Here is a 9,730-nt window from a genome sequence, read left to right as displayed (position 1 = left end):
GTGAGACAAATTAACCTTCATCTTTTAAAAACAATAACAAAAAGAAAATATGTTTGCTTTTTTCATATCTATTGGAATTTAAAAGAGGAAAGAAAAGTGAAAAAGCCAACGGCACGCAGTGTTCCTAAGTGGTCTCCCTCCTAAGTATTGACTGCGCTCGACGCTGCTTAACTTCGGTGATCGGACGAGAACCGGTGTTTTCAGCGTGATATGGCCGTTGCCGAGAGTGCTATTTAATACTAATTCGAATTTAAATTAAGTGAGACAAATTAACCTTCATCTTTTTAAAACAATAACAAAAAGAAAATATGTTTGCTTTTTTCATATCTATTGGAATTTAAAAGAGGAAAAAAAGTGAAAAAGCCAACGGCACGCAAAGTTTCCAAGTACTGACTGCGCTCGACGCTGCTTAACTTCGGTGATCGGACGAGAACCGGTGTTTTCAGCGTGATATGGCCGTTGCCGAGAGTGCTAGATAATAATTCGAATTTAAATTAAGTGAGACAAATTAACCATCATCTTTTTAAAACAATAACAAAAAGAAAATATGTTTGCTTTTTTCATATCTATTGGAATTTAAAAGAGGAAAAAAAAGTGAAAAAGCCAACGGCACGCAGTGTTCCTAAGTGGTCTCCCTCCCAAGTACTGACTGCGCTCGACGCTGCTCAACTTCGGTGATCGGACGAGAACCGGTGTTTTCAGCGTGATATGGCCATTGCCGAGAGTGCTATTTAATAATTCGAATTTAATTAACCTTCATCTTTATAAATCAATAAGAAAAAGAAGATATGTTTGCTTTTTTCATATCTCATGGAATTTAAAAGAGGAAATAAAAGTGAAAAAGCCAACGGCACGCAAAGTTTCCAAGTACTGACTGCGCTCGACGCTGCTTAACTTCGGTGATCGGACGAGAACCGGTGTTTTCAGCGTGATATGGCCGTTGCCGAGAGTGCTAGATAATAATTCGAATTTAAATTAAGTGAGACAAATTAACCATCATCTTTTTAAAACAATAACAAAAAGAAAATATGTTTGCTTTTTTCATATCTATTGGAATTTAAAAGAGGAAAAAAAGTGAAAAAGCCAACGGCACGCAGTGTTCCTAAGTGGTCTCCCTCCCAAGTACTGACTGCGCTCGACGCTGCTTAACTTCGGTGATCGGACGAGAACCGGTGTTTTCAGCGTGATATGGCCGTTGCCGAGAGTGCCATTTAATAATTCGAATTTAAATGAAGTGAGACAAATTAACCTTCATCTTTTAAAAACAATAACAAAAAGAAAATATGTTTGCTTTTTTCATATCTATTGGAATTTAAAAGAGGAAAGAAAAGTGAAAAAGCCAACGGCACGCAGTGTTCCTAAGTGGTCTCCCTCCCAAGTACTGACTGCGCTCGACGCTGCTTAACTTCGGTGATCGGACGAGAACCGGTGTTTTCAGCGTGATATGGCCGTTGCCGAGAGTGCTATTTAATACTAATTCGAATTTAAATTAAGTGAGACAAATTAACCATCTTTTTAAAACAATAACAAAATGAAAATATGTTTGCTTTTTTCATATCTATTGGAATTTAAAAGAGGAAAAAAAAGTGAAAAAGCCAACGGCACGCAGTGTTCCTAAGTGGTCTCCCTCCCAAGTACTGACTGCGCTCGACGCTGCTTAACTTCGGTGATCGGACGAGAACCGGTGTTTTCAGCGTGATATGGCCGTTGCCGAGAGTGCTAGATAATAATTCGAATTTAAATTAAGTGAGACAAATTAACCATCATCTTTTTAAAACAATAACAAAAAGAAAATATGTTTGCTTTTTTCATATCTATTGGAATTTAAAAGAGGAAAAAAAGTGAAAAAGCCAACGGCACGCAGTGTTCCTAAGTGGTCTCCCTCCCAAGTACTGACCGCGCTCGACGCTGCTTAACTTCGGTGATCGGACGAGAACCGGTGTTTTCAGCGTGATATGGCCGTTGCCGAGAGTGCCATTTAATAATTCGAATTTAAATTAAGTGAGACAAATTAACCTTCATCTTTTAAAAACAATAACAAAAAGAAAATATGTTTGCTTTTTTCATATCTATTGGAATTTAAAAGAGGAAAGAAAAGTGAAAAAGCCAACGGCACGCAGTGTTCCTAAGTGGTCTCCCTCCCAAGAACTGACTGCGCTCGACGCTGCTTAACTTCGGTGATCGGACGAGAACCGGTGTTTTCAGCGTGATATGGCCGTTGCCGAGAGTGCTATTTAATACTAATTCGAATTTAAATTAAGTGAGACAAATTAACCATCTTTTTAAAACAATAACAAAATGAAAATATGTTTGCTTTTTTCATATCTATTGGAATTTAAAAGAGGAAAAAAAAGTGAAAAAGCCAACGGCACGCAGTGTTCCTAAGTGGTCTCCCTCCCAAGTACTGACTGCGCTCGACGCTGCTTAACTTCGGTGATCGGACGAGAACCGGTGTTTTCAGCGTGATATGGCCGTTGCCGAGAGTGCTAGATAATAATTCGAATTTAAATTAAGTGAGACAAATTAACCATCATCTTTTTAAAACAATAACAAAAAGAAAATATGTTTGCTTTTTTCATATCTATTGGAATTTAAAAGAGGAAAAAAAGTGAAAAAGCCAACGGCACGCAGTGTTCCTAAGTGGTCTCCCTCCCAAGTACTGACCGCGCTCGACGCTGCTTAACTTCGGTGATCGGACGAGAACCGGTGTTTTCAGCGTGATATGGCCGTTGCCGAGAGTGCCATTTAATAATTCGAATTTAAATTAAGTGAGACAAATTAACCTTCATCTTTTAAAAACAATAACAAAAAGAAAATATGTTTGCTTTTTTCATATCTATTGGAATTTAAAAGAGGAAAGAAAAGTGAAAAAGCCAACGGCACGCAGTGTTCCTAAGTGGTCTCCCTCCCAAGAACTGACTGCGCTCGACGCTGCTTAACTTCGGTGATCGGACGAGAACCGGTGTTTTCAGCGTGATATGGCCGTTGCCGAGAGTGCTATTTAATACTAATTCGAATTTAAATTAAGTGAGACAAATTAACCATCTTTTTAAAACAATAACAAAATGAAAATATGTTTGCTTTTTTCATATCTATTGGAATTTAAAAGAGGAAAAAAAAGTGAAAAAGCCAACGGCACGCAGTGTTCCTAAGTGGTCTCCCTCCCAAGTACTGACTGCGCTCGACGCTGCTTAACTTCGGTGATCGGACGAGAACCGGTGTTTTCAGCGTGATATGGCCGTTGCCGAGAGTGCCATTTAATAATTCGAATTTAAATTAAGTGAGACAAATTAACCTTCATCTTTTAAAAACAATAACAAAAAGAAAATTTGTTTGCTTTTTTCATATCTATTGGACTTTAAAAGAGGAAAAAAAAGTGAAAAAGCCAACGGCACGCAGTGTTCCTAAGTGGTCTCCCTCCCAAGTACTGACTGCGCTCGACGCTGCTTATCTTCGGTGATCGGACGAGAACCGGTGTTTTCAGCGTGATATGGCCGTTGCCGAGAGTGCTATTTAATACTAATTCGAATTTAAATTAAGTGAGACAAATTAACCTTCATCTTTTTAAAACAATAACAAAAAGAAAATATGTTTGCTTTTTTCATATCTATTGGAATTTAAAAGAGGAAAAAAAAGTGAAAAAGCCAACGGCACGCAGTGTTCCTAAGTGGTCTCCCTCCCAAGTACTGACTGCGCTCGACGCTGCTCAACTTCGGTGATCGGACGAGAACCGGTGTTTTCAGCGTGATATGGCCGTTGCCGAGAGTGCTAGATAATAATTCGAATTTAAATTAAGTGAGACAAATTAACCATCATCTTTTTGAAACAATAACAAAAAGAAAATATGTTTGCTTTTTTCACATCTATTGGAATTTAAAAGATGAAAAAAAAAGTGAAAAAGCCAACGGCACGCAGTGTTCCTAAGTGGTCTCCCTCCCAAGTACTGACTGAGCTCGACGCTGCTTAACTTCGGTGATCGGACGAGAACCGGTGTTTTCAGCGTGATATGGCCGTTGCCGAGAGTGCTATTTAATACTAATTCGAATTTAAATTAAGTGAGACAAATTAACCTTCATCTTTTTAAAACAATAACAAAAAGAAAATATGTTTGCTTTTTTCATATCTATTGGAATTTAAAAGAGGAAAAAGAAGTGAAAAAGCCAACGGCACGCAGTGTTCCTAAGTGGTCTCCCTCCCAAATACTGACTGCGCTCGACGCTGCTCAACTTCGGTGCTCGGACGAGAACCGGTGTTTTCAGCGTGATATGGCCGTTGCCGAGAGTGCTATTTAATAATTCGAATTTAATTAACCTTCATCTTTATAAATCAATAAGAAAAAGAAGATATGTTTGCTTTTTTCATATCTCATGGAATTTAAAAGAGGAAATAAAAGTGAAAAACCCAACGGCACGCAAAGTTTCCAAGTACTGACTGCGCTCGACGCTGCTTAACTTCGGTGATCGGACGAGAACCGGTGTTTTCAGCGTGATATGGCCGTTGCCGAGAGTGCTAGATAATAATTCGAATTTAAATTAAGTGAGACAAATTAACCATCATCTTTTAAAAACAATAACAAAAAGAAAATATGTTTGCTTTTTTCATATCTATTGGAATTTAAAAGAGGAAAGAAAAGTGAAAAAGCCAACGGCACGCAGTGTTCCTAAGTGGTCTCCCTCCCAAGAACTGACTGCGCTCGACGCTGCTTAACTTCGGTGATCGGACGAGAACCGGTGTTTTCAGCGTGATATGGCCGTTGCCGAGAGTGCTATTTAATACTAATTCGAATTTAAATTAAGTGAGACAAATTAACCATCTTTTTAAAACAATAACAAAATGAAAATATGTTTGCTTTTTTCATATCTATTGGAATTTAAAAGAGGAAATAAAAGTGAAAAAGCCAACGGCACGCAAAGTTTCCAAGTACTGACTGCGCTCGACGCTGCTTAACTTCGGTGATCGGACGAGAACCGGTGTTTTCAGCGTGATATGGCCGTTGCCGAGAGTGCTAGATAATAATTCGAATTTAAATTAAGTGAGACAAATTAACCATCATCTTTTTAAAACAATAACAAAAAGAAAATATGTTTGCTTTTTTCATATCTATTGGAATTTAAAAGAGGAAAAAAAGTGAAAAAGCCAACGGCACGCAGTGTTCCTAAGTGGTCTCCCTCCCAAGTACTGACTGCGCTCGACGCTGCTTAACTTCGGTGATCGGACGAGAACCGGTGTTTTCAGCGTGATATGGCCGTTGCCGAGAGTGCCATTTAATAATTCGAATTTAAATTAAGTGAGACAAATTAACCATCTTTTTAAAACAATAACAAAATGAAAATATGTTTGCTTTTTTCATATCTATTGGAATTTAAAAGAGGAAAAAAAAGTGAAAAAGCCAACGGCACGCAGTGTTCCTAAGTGGTCTCCCTCCCAAGTACTGACTGCGCTCGACGCTGCTCAACTTCGGTGATCGGACGAGAACCGGTGTTTTCAGCGTGATATGGCCGTTGCCGAGAGTGCTATTTAATAATTCGAATTTAATTAACCTTCATCTTTATAAATCAATAAGAAAAAGAAGATATGTTTGCTTTTTTCATATCTCATGGAATTTAAAAGAGGAAATAAAAGTGAAAAAGCCAACGGCACGCAAAGTTTCCAAGTACTGACTGCGCTCGACGCTGCTTAACTTCGGTGATCGGACGAGAACCGGTGTTTTCAGCGTGATATGGCCGTTGCCGAGAGTGCTAGATAATAATTCGAATTTAAATTAAGTGAGACAAATTAACCATCATCTTTTTGAAACAATAACAAAAAGAAAATATGTTTGCTTTTTTCACATCTATTGGAATTTAAAAGATGAAAAAAAAAGTGAAAAAGCCAACGGCACGCAGTGTTCCTAAGTGGTCTCCCTCCCAAGTACTGACTGCGCTCGACGCTGCTTAACTTCGGTGATCGGACGAGAACCGGTGTTTTCAGCGTGATATGGCCGTTGCCGAGAGTGCTATTTAATACTAATTCGAATTTAAATTAAGTGAGACAAATTAACCATCTTTTTAAAACAATAACAAAATGAAAATATGTTTGCTTTTTTCATATCTATTGGAATTTAAAAGAGGAAAAAAAAGTGAAAAAGCCAACGGCACGCAGTGTTCCTAAGTGGTCTCCCTCCCAAGTACTGACTGCGCTCGACGCTGCTCAACTTCGGTGATCGGACGAGAACCGGTGTTTTCAGCGTGATATGGCCGTTGCCGAGAGTGCTATTTAATAATTCGAATTTAATTAACCTTCATCTTTATAAATCAATAAGAAAAAGAAGATATGTTTGCTTTTTTCATATCTCATGGAATTTAAAAGAGGAAATAAAAGTGAAAAAGCCAACGGCACGCAAAGTTTCCAAGTACTGACTGCGCTCGACGCTGCTTAACTTCGGTGATCGGACGAGAACCGGTGTTTTCAGCGTGATATGGCCGTTGCCGAGAGTGCTAGATAATAATTCGAATTTAAATTAAGTGAGACAAATTAACCATCATCTTTTTGAAACAATAACAAAAAGAAAATATGTTTGCTTTTTTCACATCTATTGGAATTTAAAAGATGAAAAAAAAAGTGAAAAAGCCAACGGCACGCAGTGTTCCTAAGTGGTCTCCCTCCCAAGTACTGACTGCGCTCGACGCTGCTTAACTTCGGTGATCGGACGAGAACCGGTGTTTTCAGCGTGATATGGCCGTTGCCGAGAGTGCTATTTAATACTAATTCGAATTTAAATTAAGTGAGACAAATTAACCATCTTTTTAAAACAATAACAAAATGAAAATATGTTTGCTTTTTTCATATCTATTGGAATTTAAAAGAGGAAAAAAAAGTGAAAAAGCCAACGGCACGCAGTGTTCCTAAGTGGTCTCCCTCCCAAGTACTGACTGCGCTCGACGCTGCTCAACTTCGGTGATCGGACGAGAACCGGTGTTTTCAGCGTGATATGGCCGTTGCCGAGAGTGCTATTTAATAATTCGAATTTAATTAACCTTCATCTTTATAAATCAATAAGAAAAAGAAGATATGTTTGCTTTTTTCATATCTCATGGAATTTAAAAGAGGAAATAAAAGTGAAAAAGCCAACGGCACGCAAAGTTTCCAAGTACTGACTGCGCTCGACGCTGCTTAACTTCGGTGATCGGACGAGAACCGGTGTTTTCAGCGTGATATGGCCGTTGCCGAGAGTGCTAGATAATAATTCGAATTTAAATTAAGTGAGACAAATTAACCATCATCTTTTTGAAACAATAACAAAAAGAAAATATGTTTGCTTTTTTCACATCTATTGGAATTTAAAAGATGAAAAAAAAAGTGAAAAAGCCAACGGCACGCAGTGTTCCTAAGTGGTCTCCCTCCCAAGAACTGACTGCGCTCGACGCTGCTTAACTTCGGTGATCGGACGAGAACCGGTGTTTTCAGCGTGATATGGCCGTTGCCGAGAGTGCTATTTAATACTAATTCGAATTTAAATTAAGTGAGACAAATTAACCATCTTTTTAAAACAATAACAAAATGAAAATATGTTTGCTTTTTTCATATCTATTGGAATTTAAAAGAGGAAATAAAAGTGAAAAAGCCAACGGCACGCAAAGTTTCCAAGTACTGACTGCGCTCGACGCTGCTTAACTTCGGTGATCGGACGAGAACCGGTGTTTTCAGCGTGATATGGCCGTTGCCGAGAGTGCTAGATAATAATTCGAATTTAAATTAAGTGAGACAAATTAACCATCATCTTTTTAAAACAATAACAAAAAGAAAATATGTTTGCTTTTTTCATATCTATTGGAATTTAAAAGAGGAAAAAAAGTGAAAAAGCCAACGGCACGCAGTGTTCCTAAGTGGTCTCCCTCCCAAGTACTGACTGCGCTCGACGCTGCTTAACTTCGGTGATCGGACGAGAACCGGTGTTTTCAGCGTGATATGGCCGTTGCCGAGAGTGCCATTTAATAATTCGAATTTAAATTAAGTGAGACAAATTAACCTTCATCTTTTAAAAACAATAACAAAAAGAAAATTTGTTTGCTTTTTTCATATCTATTGGAATTTAAAAGAGGAAAGAAAAGTGAAAAAGCCAACGGCACGCAGTGTTCCTAAGTGGTCTCCCTCCCAAGAACTGACTGCGCTCGACGCTGCTTAACTTCGGTGATCGGACGAGAACCGGTGTTTTCAGCGTGATATGGCCGTTGCCGAGAGTGCTATTTAATACTAATTCGAATTTAAATTAAGTGAGACAAATTAACCATCTTTTTAAAACAATAACAAAATGAAAATATGTTTGCTTTTTTCATATCTATTGGAATTTAAAAGAGGAAATAAAAGTGAAAAAGCCAACGGCACGCAAAGTTTCCAAGTACTGACTGCGCTCGACGCTGCTTAACTTCGGTGATCGGACGAGAACCGGTGTTTTCAGCGTGATATGGCCGTTGCCGAGAGTGCTAGATAATAATTCGAATTTAAATTAAGTGAGACAAATTAACCATCATCTTTTTAAAACAATAACAAAAAGAAAATATGTTTGCTTTTTTCATATCTATTGGAATTTAAAAGAGGAAAAAAAGTGAAAAAGCCAACGGCACGCAGTGTTCCTAAGTGGTCTCCCTCCCAAGTACTGACTGCGCTCGACGCTGCTTAACTTCGGTGATCGGACGAGAACCGGTGTTTTCAGCGTGATATGGCCGTTGCCGAGAGTGCCATTTAATAATTCGAATTTAAATTAAGTGAGACAAATTAACCTTCATCTTTTAAAAACAATAACAAAAAGAAAATTTGTTTGCTTTTTTCATATCTATTGGAATTTAAAAGAGGAAAGAAAAGTGAAAAAGCCAACGGCACGCAGTGTTCCTAAGTGGTCTCCCTCCCAAGAACTGACTGCGCTCGACGCTGCTTAACTTCGGTGATCGGACGAGAACCGGTGTTTTCAGCGTGATATGGCCGTTGCCGAGAGTGCTATTTAATACTAATTCGAATTTAAATTAAGTGAGACAAATTAACCATCTTTTTAAAACAATAACAAAATGAAAATATGTTTGCTTTTTTCATATCTATTGGAATTTAAAAGAGGAAATAAAAGTGAAAAAGCCAACGGCACGCAAAGTTTCCAAGTACTGACTGCGCTCGACGCTGCTTAACTTCGGTGATCGGACGAGAACCGGTGTTTTCAGCGTGATATGGCCGTTGCCGAGAGTGCTAGATAATAATTCGAATTTAAATTAAGTGAGACAAATTAACCATCATCTTTTTAAAACAATAACAAAAAGAAAATATGTTTGCTTTTTTCATATCTATTGGAATTTAAAAGAGGAAAAAAAGTGAAAAAGCCAACGGCACGCAGTGTTCCTAAGTGGTCTCCCTCCCAAGTACTGACTGCGCTCGACGCTGCTTAACTTCGGTGATCGGACGAGAACCGGTGTTTTCAGCGTGATATGGCCGTTGCCGAGAGTGCCATTTAATAATTCGAATTTAAATTAAGTGAGACAAATTAACCTTCATCTTTTAAAAACAATAACAAAAAGAAAATTTGTTTGCTTTTTTCATATCTATTGGAATTTAAAAGAGGAAAGAAAAGTGAAAAAGCCAACGGCACGCAGTGTTCCTAAGTGGTCTCCCTCCCAAGTACTGACTGCGCTCGACGCTGCTTAACTTCGGTGATCGGACGAGAACCGGTGTTTTCAGCGTGATATGGCCGTTGCCGAGAGTGCTATTT

The 9,730-nt window shown here is 38.5% G+C and overlaps 27 non-coding genes and 12 pseudogenes across 27 annotated transcripts; all 39 read right to left on the bottom strand.

Moving 5' to 3' along the window:
* Positions 1 to 103: 103 nt before the first annotated feature.
* On the bottom strand, positions 104 to 222 carry LOC149599451 (5S ribosomal RNA). The gene has a single exon (XR_016378625.1). It is a non-coding gene; the product is annotated as a 5S ribosomal RNA (ribosomal RNA).
* Positions 223 to 361: 139 nt separating this feature from the next.
* Positions 362 to 464, bottom strand: LOC149599450 (5S ribosomal RNA; annotated as a pseudogene).
* A 137-nt stretch (positions 465 to 601) lies between these two features.
* Positions 602 to 720, bottom strand: LOC149599449 (5S ribosomal RNA; annotated as a pseudogene).
* A 122-nt stretch (positions 721 to 842) lies between these two features.
* Positions 843 to 945, bottom strand: LOC149599448 (5S ribosomal RNA; annotated as a pseudogene).
* A 136-nt stretch (positions 946 to 1,081) lies between these two features.
* LOC149599447 (5S ribosomal RNA) lies at positions 1,082 to 1,200 on the bottom strand. Its single transcript, XR_016378671.1, has one exon. It is a non-coding gene; the product is annotated as a 5S ribosomal RNA (ribosomal RNA).
* A 137-nt stretch (positions 1,201 to 1,337) lies between these two features.
* On the bottom strand, positions 1,338 to 1,456 carry LOC149599446 (5S ribosomal RNA). Its single transcript, XR_016378660.1, has one exon. It is a non-coding gene; the product is annotated as a 5S ribosomal RNA (ribosomal RNA).
* A 137-nt stretch (positions 1,457 to 1,593) lies between these two features.
* Positions 1,594 to 1,712, bottom strand: LOC149599445 (5S ribosomal RNA). Its single transcript, XR_016378649.1, has one exon. It is a non-coding gene; the product is annotated as a 5S ribosomal RNA (ribosomal RNA).
* Positions 1,713 to 1,848: 136 nt separating this feature from the next.
* On the bottom strand, positions 1,849 to 1,967 carry LOC149599444 (5S ribosomal RNA). The gene has a single exon (XR_016379151.1). It is a non-coding gene; the product is annotated as a 5S ribosomal RNA (ribosomal RNA).
* A 137-nt stretch (positions 1,968 to 2,104) lies between these two features.
* LOC149599443 (5S ribosomal RNA) lies at positions 2,105 to 2,223 on the bottom strand. Its single transcript, XR_016378369.1, has one exon. It is a non-coding gene; the product is annotated as a 5S ribosomal RNA (ribosomal RNA).
* A 137-nt stretch (positions 2,224 to 2,360) lies between these two features.
* LOC149599442 (5S ribosomal RNA) lies at positions 2,361 to 2,479 on the bottom strand. Its single transcript, XR_016378638.1, has one exon. It is a non-coding gene; the product is annotated as a 5S ribosomal RNA (ribosomal RNA).
* A 136-nt stretch (positions 2,480 to 2,615) lies between these two features.
* Positions 2,616 to 2,734, bottom strand: LOC149599441 (5S ribosomal RNA). The gene has a single exon (XR_016379150.1). It is a non-coding gene; the product is annotated as a 5S ribosomal RNA (ribosomal RNA).
* Positions 2,735 to 2,871: 137 nt separating this feature from the next.
* On the bottom strand, positions 2,872 to 2,990 carry LOC149599440 (5S ribosomal RNA). The gene has a single exon (XR_016378368.1). It is a non-coding gene; the product is annotated as a 5S ribosomal RNA (ribosomal RNA).
* A 137-nt stretch (positions 2,991 to 3,127) lies between these two features.
* Positions 3,128 to 3,246, bottom strand: LOC149599439 (5S ribosomal RNA). The gene has a single exon (XR_016378627.1). It is a non-coding gene; the product is annotated as a 5S ribosomal RNA (ribosomal RNA).
* Positions 3,247 to 3,383: 137 nt separating this feature from the next.
* LOC149599438 (5S ribosomal RNA) lies at positions 3,384 to 3,502 on the bottom strand. Its single transcript, XR_016379155.1, has one exon. It is a non-coding gene; the product is annotated as a 5S ribosomal RNA (ribosomal RNA).
* Positions 3,503 to 3,642: 140 nt separating this feature from the next.
* Positions 3,643 to 3,761, bottom strand: LOC149599437 (5S ribosomal RNA). The gene has a single exon (XR_016378604.1). It is a non-coding gene; the product is annotated as a 5S ribosomal RNA (ribosomal RNA).
* Positions 3,762 to 3,899: 138 nt separating this feature from the next.
* LOC149599436 (5S ribosomal RNA) lies at positions 3,900 to 4,018 on the bottom strand. The gene has a single exon (XR_016378390.1). It is a non-coding gene; the product is annotated as a 5S ribosomal RNA (ribosomal RNA).
* A 140-nt stretch (positions 4,019 to 4,158) lies between these two features.
* On the bottom strand, positions 4,159 to 4,277 carry LOC149599435 (5S ribosomal RNA; annotated as a pseudogene).
* A 122-nt stretch (positions 4,278 to 4,399) lies between these two features.
* LOC149599434 (5S ribosomal RNA) lies at positions 4,400 to 4,502 on the bottom strand (annotated as a pseudogene).
* Positions 4,503 to 4,639: 137 nt separating this feature from the next.
* LOC149599433 (5S ribosomal RNA) lies at positions 4,640 to 4,758 on the bottom strand. The gene has a single exon (XR_016378367.1). It is a non-coding gene; the product is annotated as a 5S ribosomal RNA (ribosomal RNA).
* Positions 4,759 to 4,895: 137 nt separating this feature from the next.
* LOC149599432 (5S ribosomal RNA) lies at positions 4,896 to 4,998 on the bottom strand (annotated as a pseudogene).
* A 136-nt stretch (positions 4,999 to 5,134) lies between these two features.
* On the bottom strand, positions 5,135 to 5,253 carry LOC149599431 (5S ribosomal RNA). Its single transcript, XR_016378616.1, has one exon. It is a non-coding gene; the product is annotated as a 5S ribosomal RNA (ribosomal RNA).
* Positions 5,254 to 5,387: 134 nt separating this feature from the next.
* LOC149599430 (5S ribosomal RNA) lies at positions 5,388 to 5,506 on the bottom strand. Its single transcript, XR_016378603.1, has one exon. It is a non-coding gene; the product is annotated as a 5S ribosomal RNA (ribosomal RNA).
* Positions 5,507 to 5,628: 122 nt separating this feature from the next.
* On the bottom strand, positions 5,629 to 5,731 carry LOC149599429 (5S ribosomal RNA; annotated as a pseudogene).
* A 138-nt stretch (positions 5,732 to 5,869) lies between these two features.
* LOC149599428 (5S ribosomal RNA) lies at positions 5,870 to 5,988 on the bottom strand. Its single transcript, XR_016378605.1, has one exon. It is a non-coding gene; the product is annotated as a 5S ribosomal RNA (ribosomal RNA).
* A 137-nt stretch (positions 5,989 to 6,125) lies between these two features.
* LOC149599427 (5S ribosomal RNA) lies at positions 6,126 to 6,244 on the bottom strand. The gene has a single exon (XR_016378602.1). It is a non-coding gene; the product is annotated as a 5S ribosomal RNA (ribosomal RNA).
* A 122-nt stretch (positions 6,245 to 6,366) lies between these two features.
* On the bottom strand, positions 6,367 to 6,469 carry LOC149599426 (5S ribosomal RNA; annotated as a pseudogene).
* Positions 6,470 to 6,607: 138 nt separating this feature from the next.
* LOC149599425 (5S ribosomal RNA) lies at positions 6,608 to 6,726 on the bottom strand. Its single transcript, XR_016378593.1, has one exon. It is a non-coding gene; the product is annotated as a 5S ribosomal RNA (ribosomal RNA).
* A 137-nt stretch (positions 6,727 to 6,863) lies between these two features.
* On the bottom strand, positions 6,864 to 6,982 carry LOC149599424 (5S ribosomal RNA). Its single transcript, XR_016378601.1, has one exon. It is a non-coding gene; the product is annotated as a 5S ribosomal RNA (ribosomal RNA).
* A 122-nt stretch (positions 6,983 to 7,104) lies between these two features.
* LOC149599423 (5S ribosomal RNA) lies at positions 7,105 to 7,207 on the bottom strand (annotated as a pseudogene).
* A 138-nt stretch (positions 7,208 to 7,345) lies between these two features.
* Positions 7,346 to 7,464, bottom strand: LOC149599422 (5S ribosomal RNA). Its single transcript, XR_016378366.1, has one exon. It is a non-coding gene; the product is annotated as a 5S ribosomal RNA (ribosomal RNA).
* A 137-nt stretch (positions 7,465 to 7,601) lies between these two features.
* On the bottom strand, positions 7,602 to 7,704 carry LOC149599421 (5S ribosomal RNA; annotated as a pseudogene).
* A 136-nt stretch (positions 7,705 to 7,840) lies between these two features.
* Positions 7,841 to 7,959, bottom strand: LOC149599420 (5S ribosomal RNA). The gene has a single exon (XR_016378582.1). It is a non-coding gene; the product is annotated as a 5S ribosomal RNA (ribosomal RNA).
* A 137-nt stretch (positions 7,960 to 8,096) lies between these two features.
* Positions 8,097 to 8,215, bottom strand: LOC149599419 (5S ribosomal RNA). Its single transcript, XR_016378365.1, has one exon. It is a non-coding gene; the product is annotated as a 5S ribosomal RNA (ribosomal RNA).
* A 137-nt stretch (positions 8,216 to 8,352) lies between these two features.
* On the bottom strand, positions 8,353 to 8,455 carry LOC149599418 (5S ribosomal RNA; annotated as a pseudogene).
* A 136-nt stretch (positions 8,456 to 8,591) lies between these two features.
* On the bottom strand, positions 8,592 to 8,710 carry LOC149599417 (5S ribosomal RNA). Its single transcript, XR_016378571.1, has one exon. It is a non-coding gene; the product is annotated as a 5S ribosomal RNA (ribosomal RNA).
* Positions 8,711 to 8,847: 137 nt separating this feature from the next.
* On the bottom strand, positions 8,848 to 8,966 carry LOC149599416 (5S ribosomal RNA). Its single transcript, XR_016378364.1, has one exon. It is a non-coding gene; the product is annotated as a 5S ribosomal RNA (ribosomal RNA).
* A 137-nt stretch (positions 8,967 to 9,103) lies between these two features.
* Positions 9,104 to 9,206, bottom strand: LOC149599415 (5S ribosomal RNA; annotated as a pseudogene).
* A 136-nt stretch (positions 9,207 to 9,342) lies between these two features.
* Positions 9,343 to 9,461, bottom strand: LOC149599414 (5S ribosomal RNA). The gene has a single exon (XR_016378560.1). It is a non-coding gene; the product is annotated as a 5S ribosomal RNA (ribosomal RNA).
* A 137-nt stretch (positions 9,462 to 9,598) lies between these two features.
* Positions 9,599 to 9,717, bottom strand: LOC149599413 (5S ribosomal RNA). Its single transcript, XR_016378549.1, has one exon. It is a non-coding gene; the product is annotated as a 5S ribosomal RNA (ribosomal RNA).
* Between the last annotated feature and the right edge of the window lie 13 nt (positions 9,718 to 9,730).

This window comes from Phalangium opilio, unplaced genomic scaffold, assembly GCF_054372755.1.
Source record: "Phalangium opilio isolate 3A_F unplaced genomic scaffold, DU_Popi_V2 ptg000360l_1, whole genome shotgun sequence".
Lineage (NCBI taxonomy): Eukaryota > Metazoa > Arthropoda > Arachnida > Opiliones > Phalangiidae > Phalangium > Phalangium opilio.
This window is presented reverse-complemented; position numbering and strand designations above follow the sequence as displayed.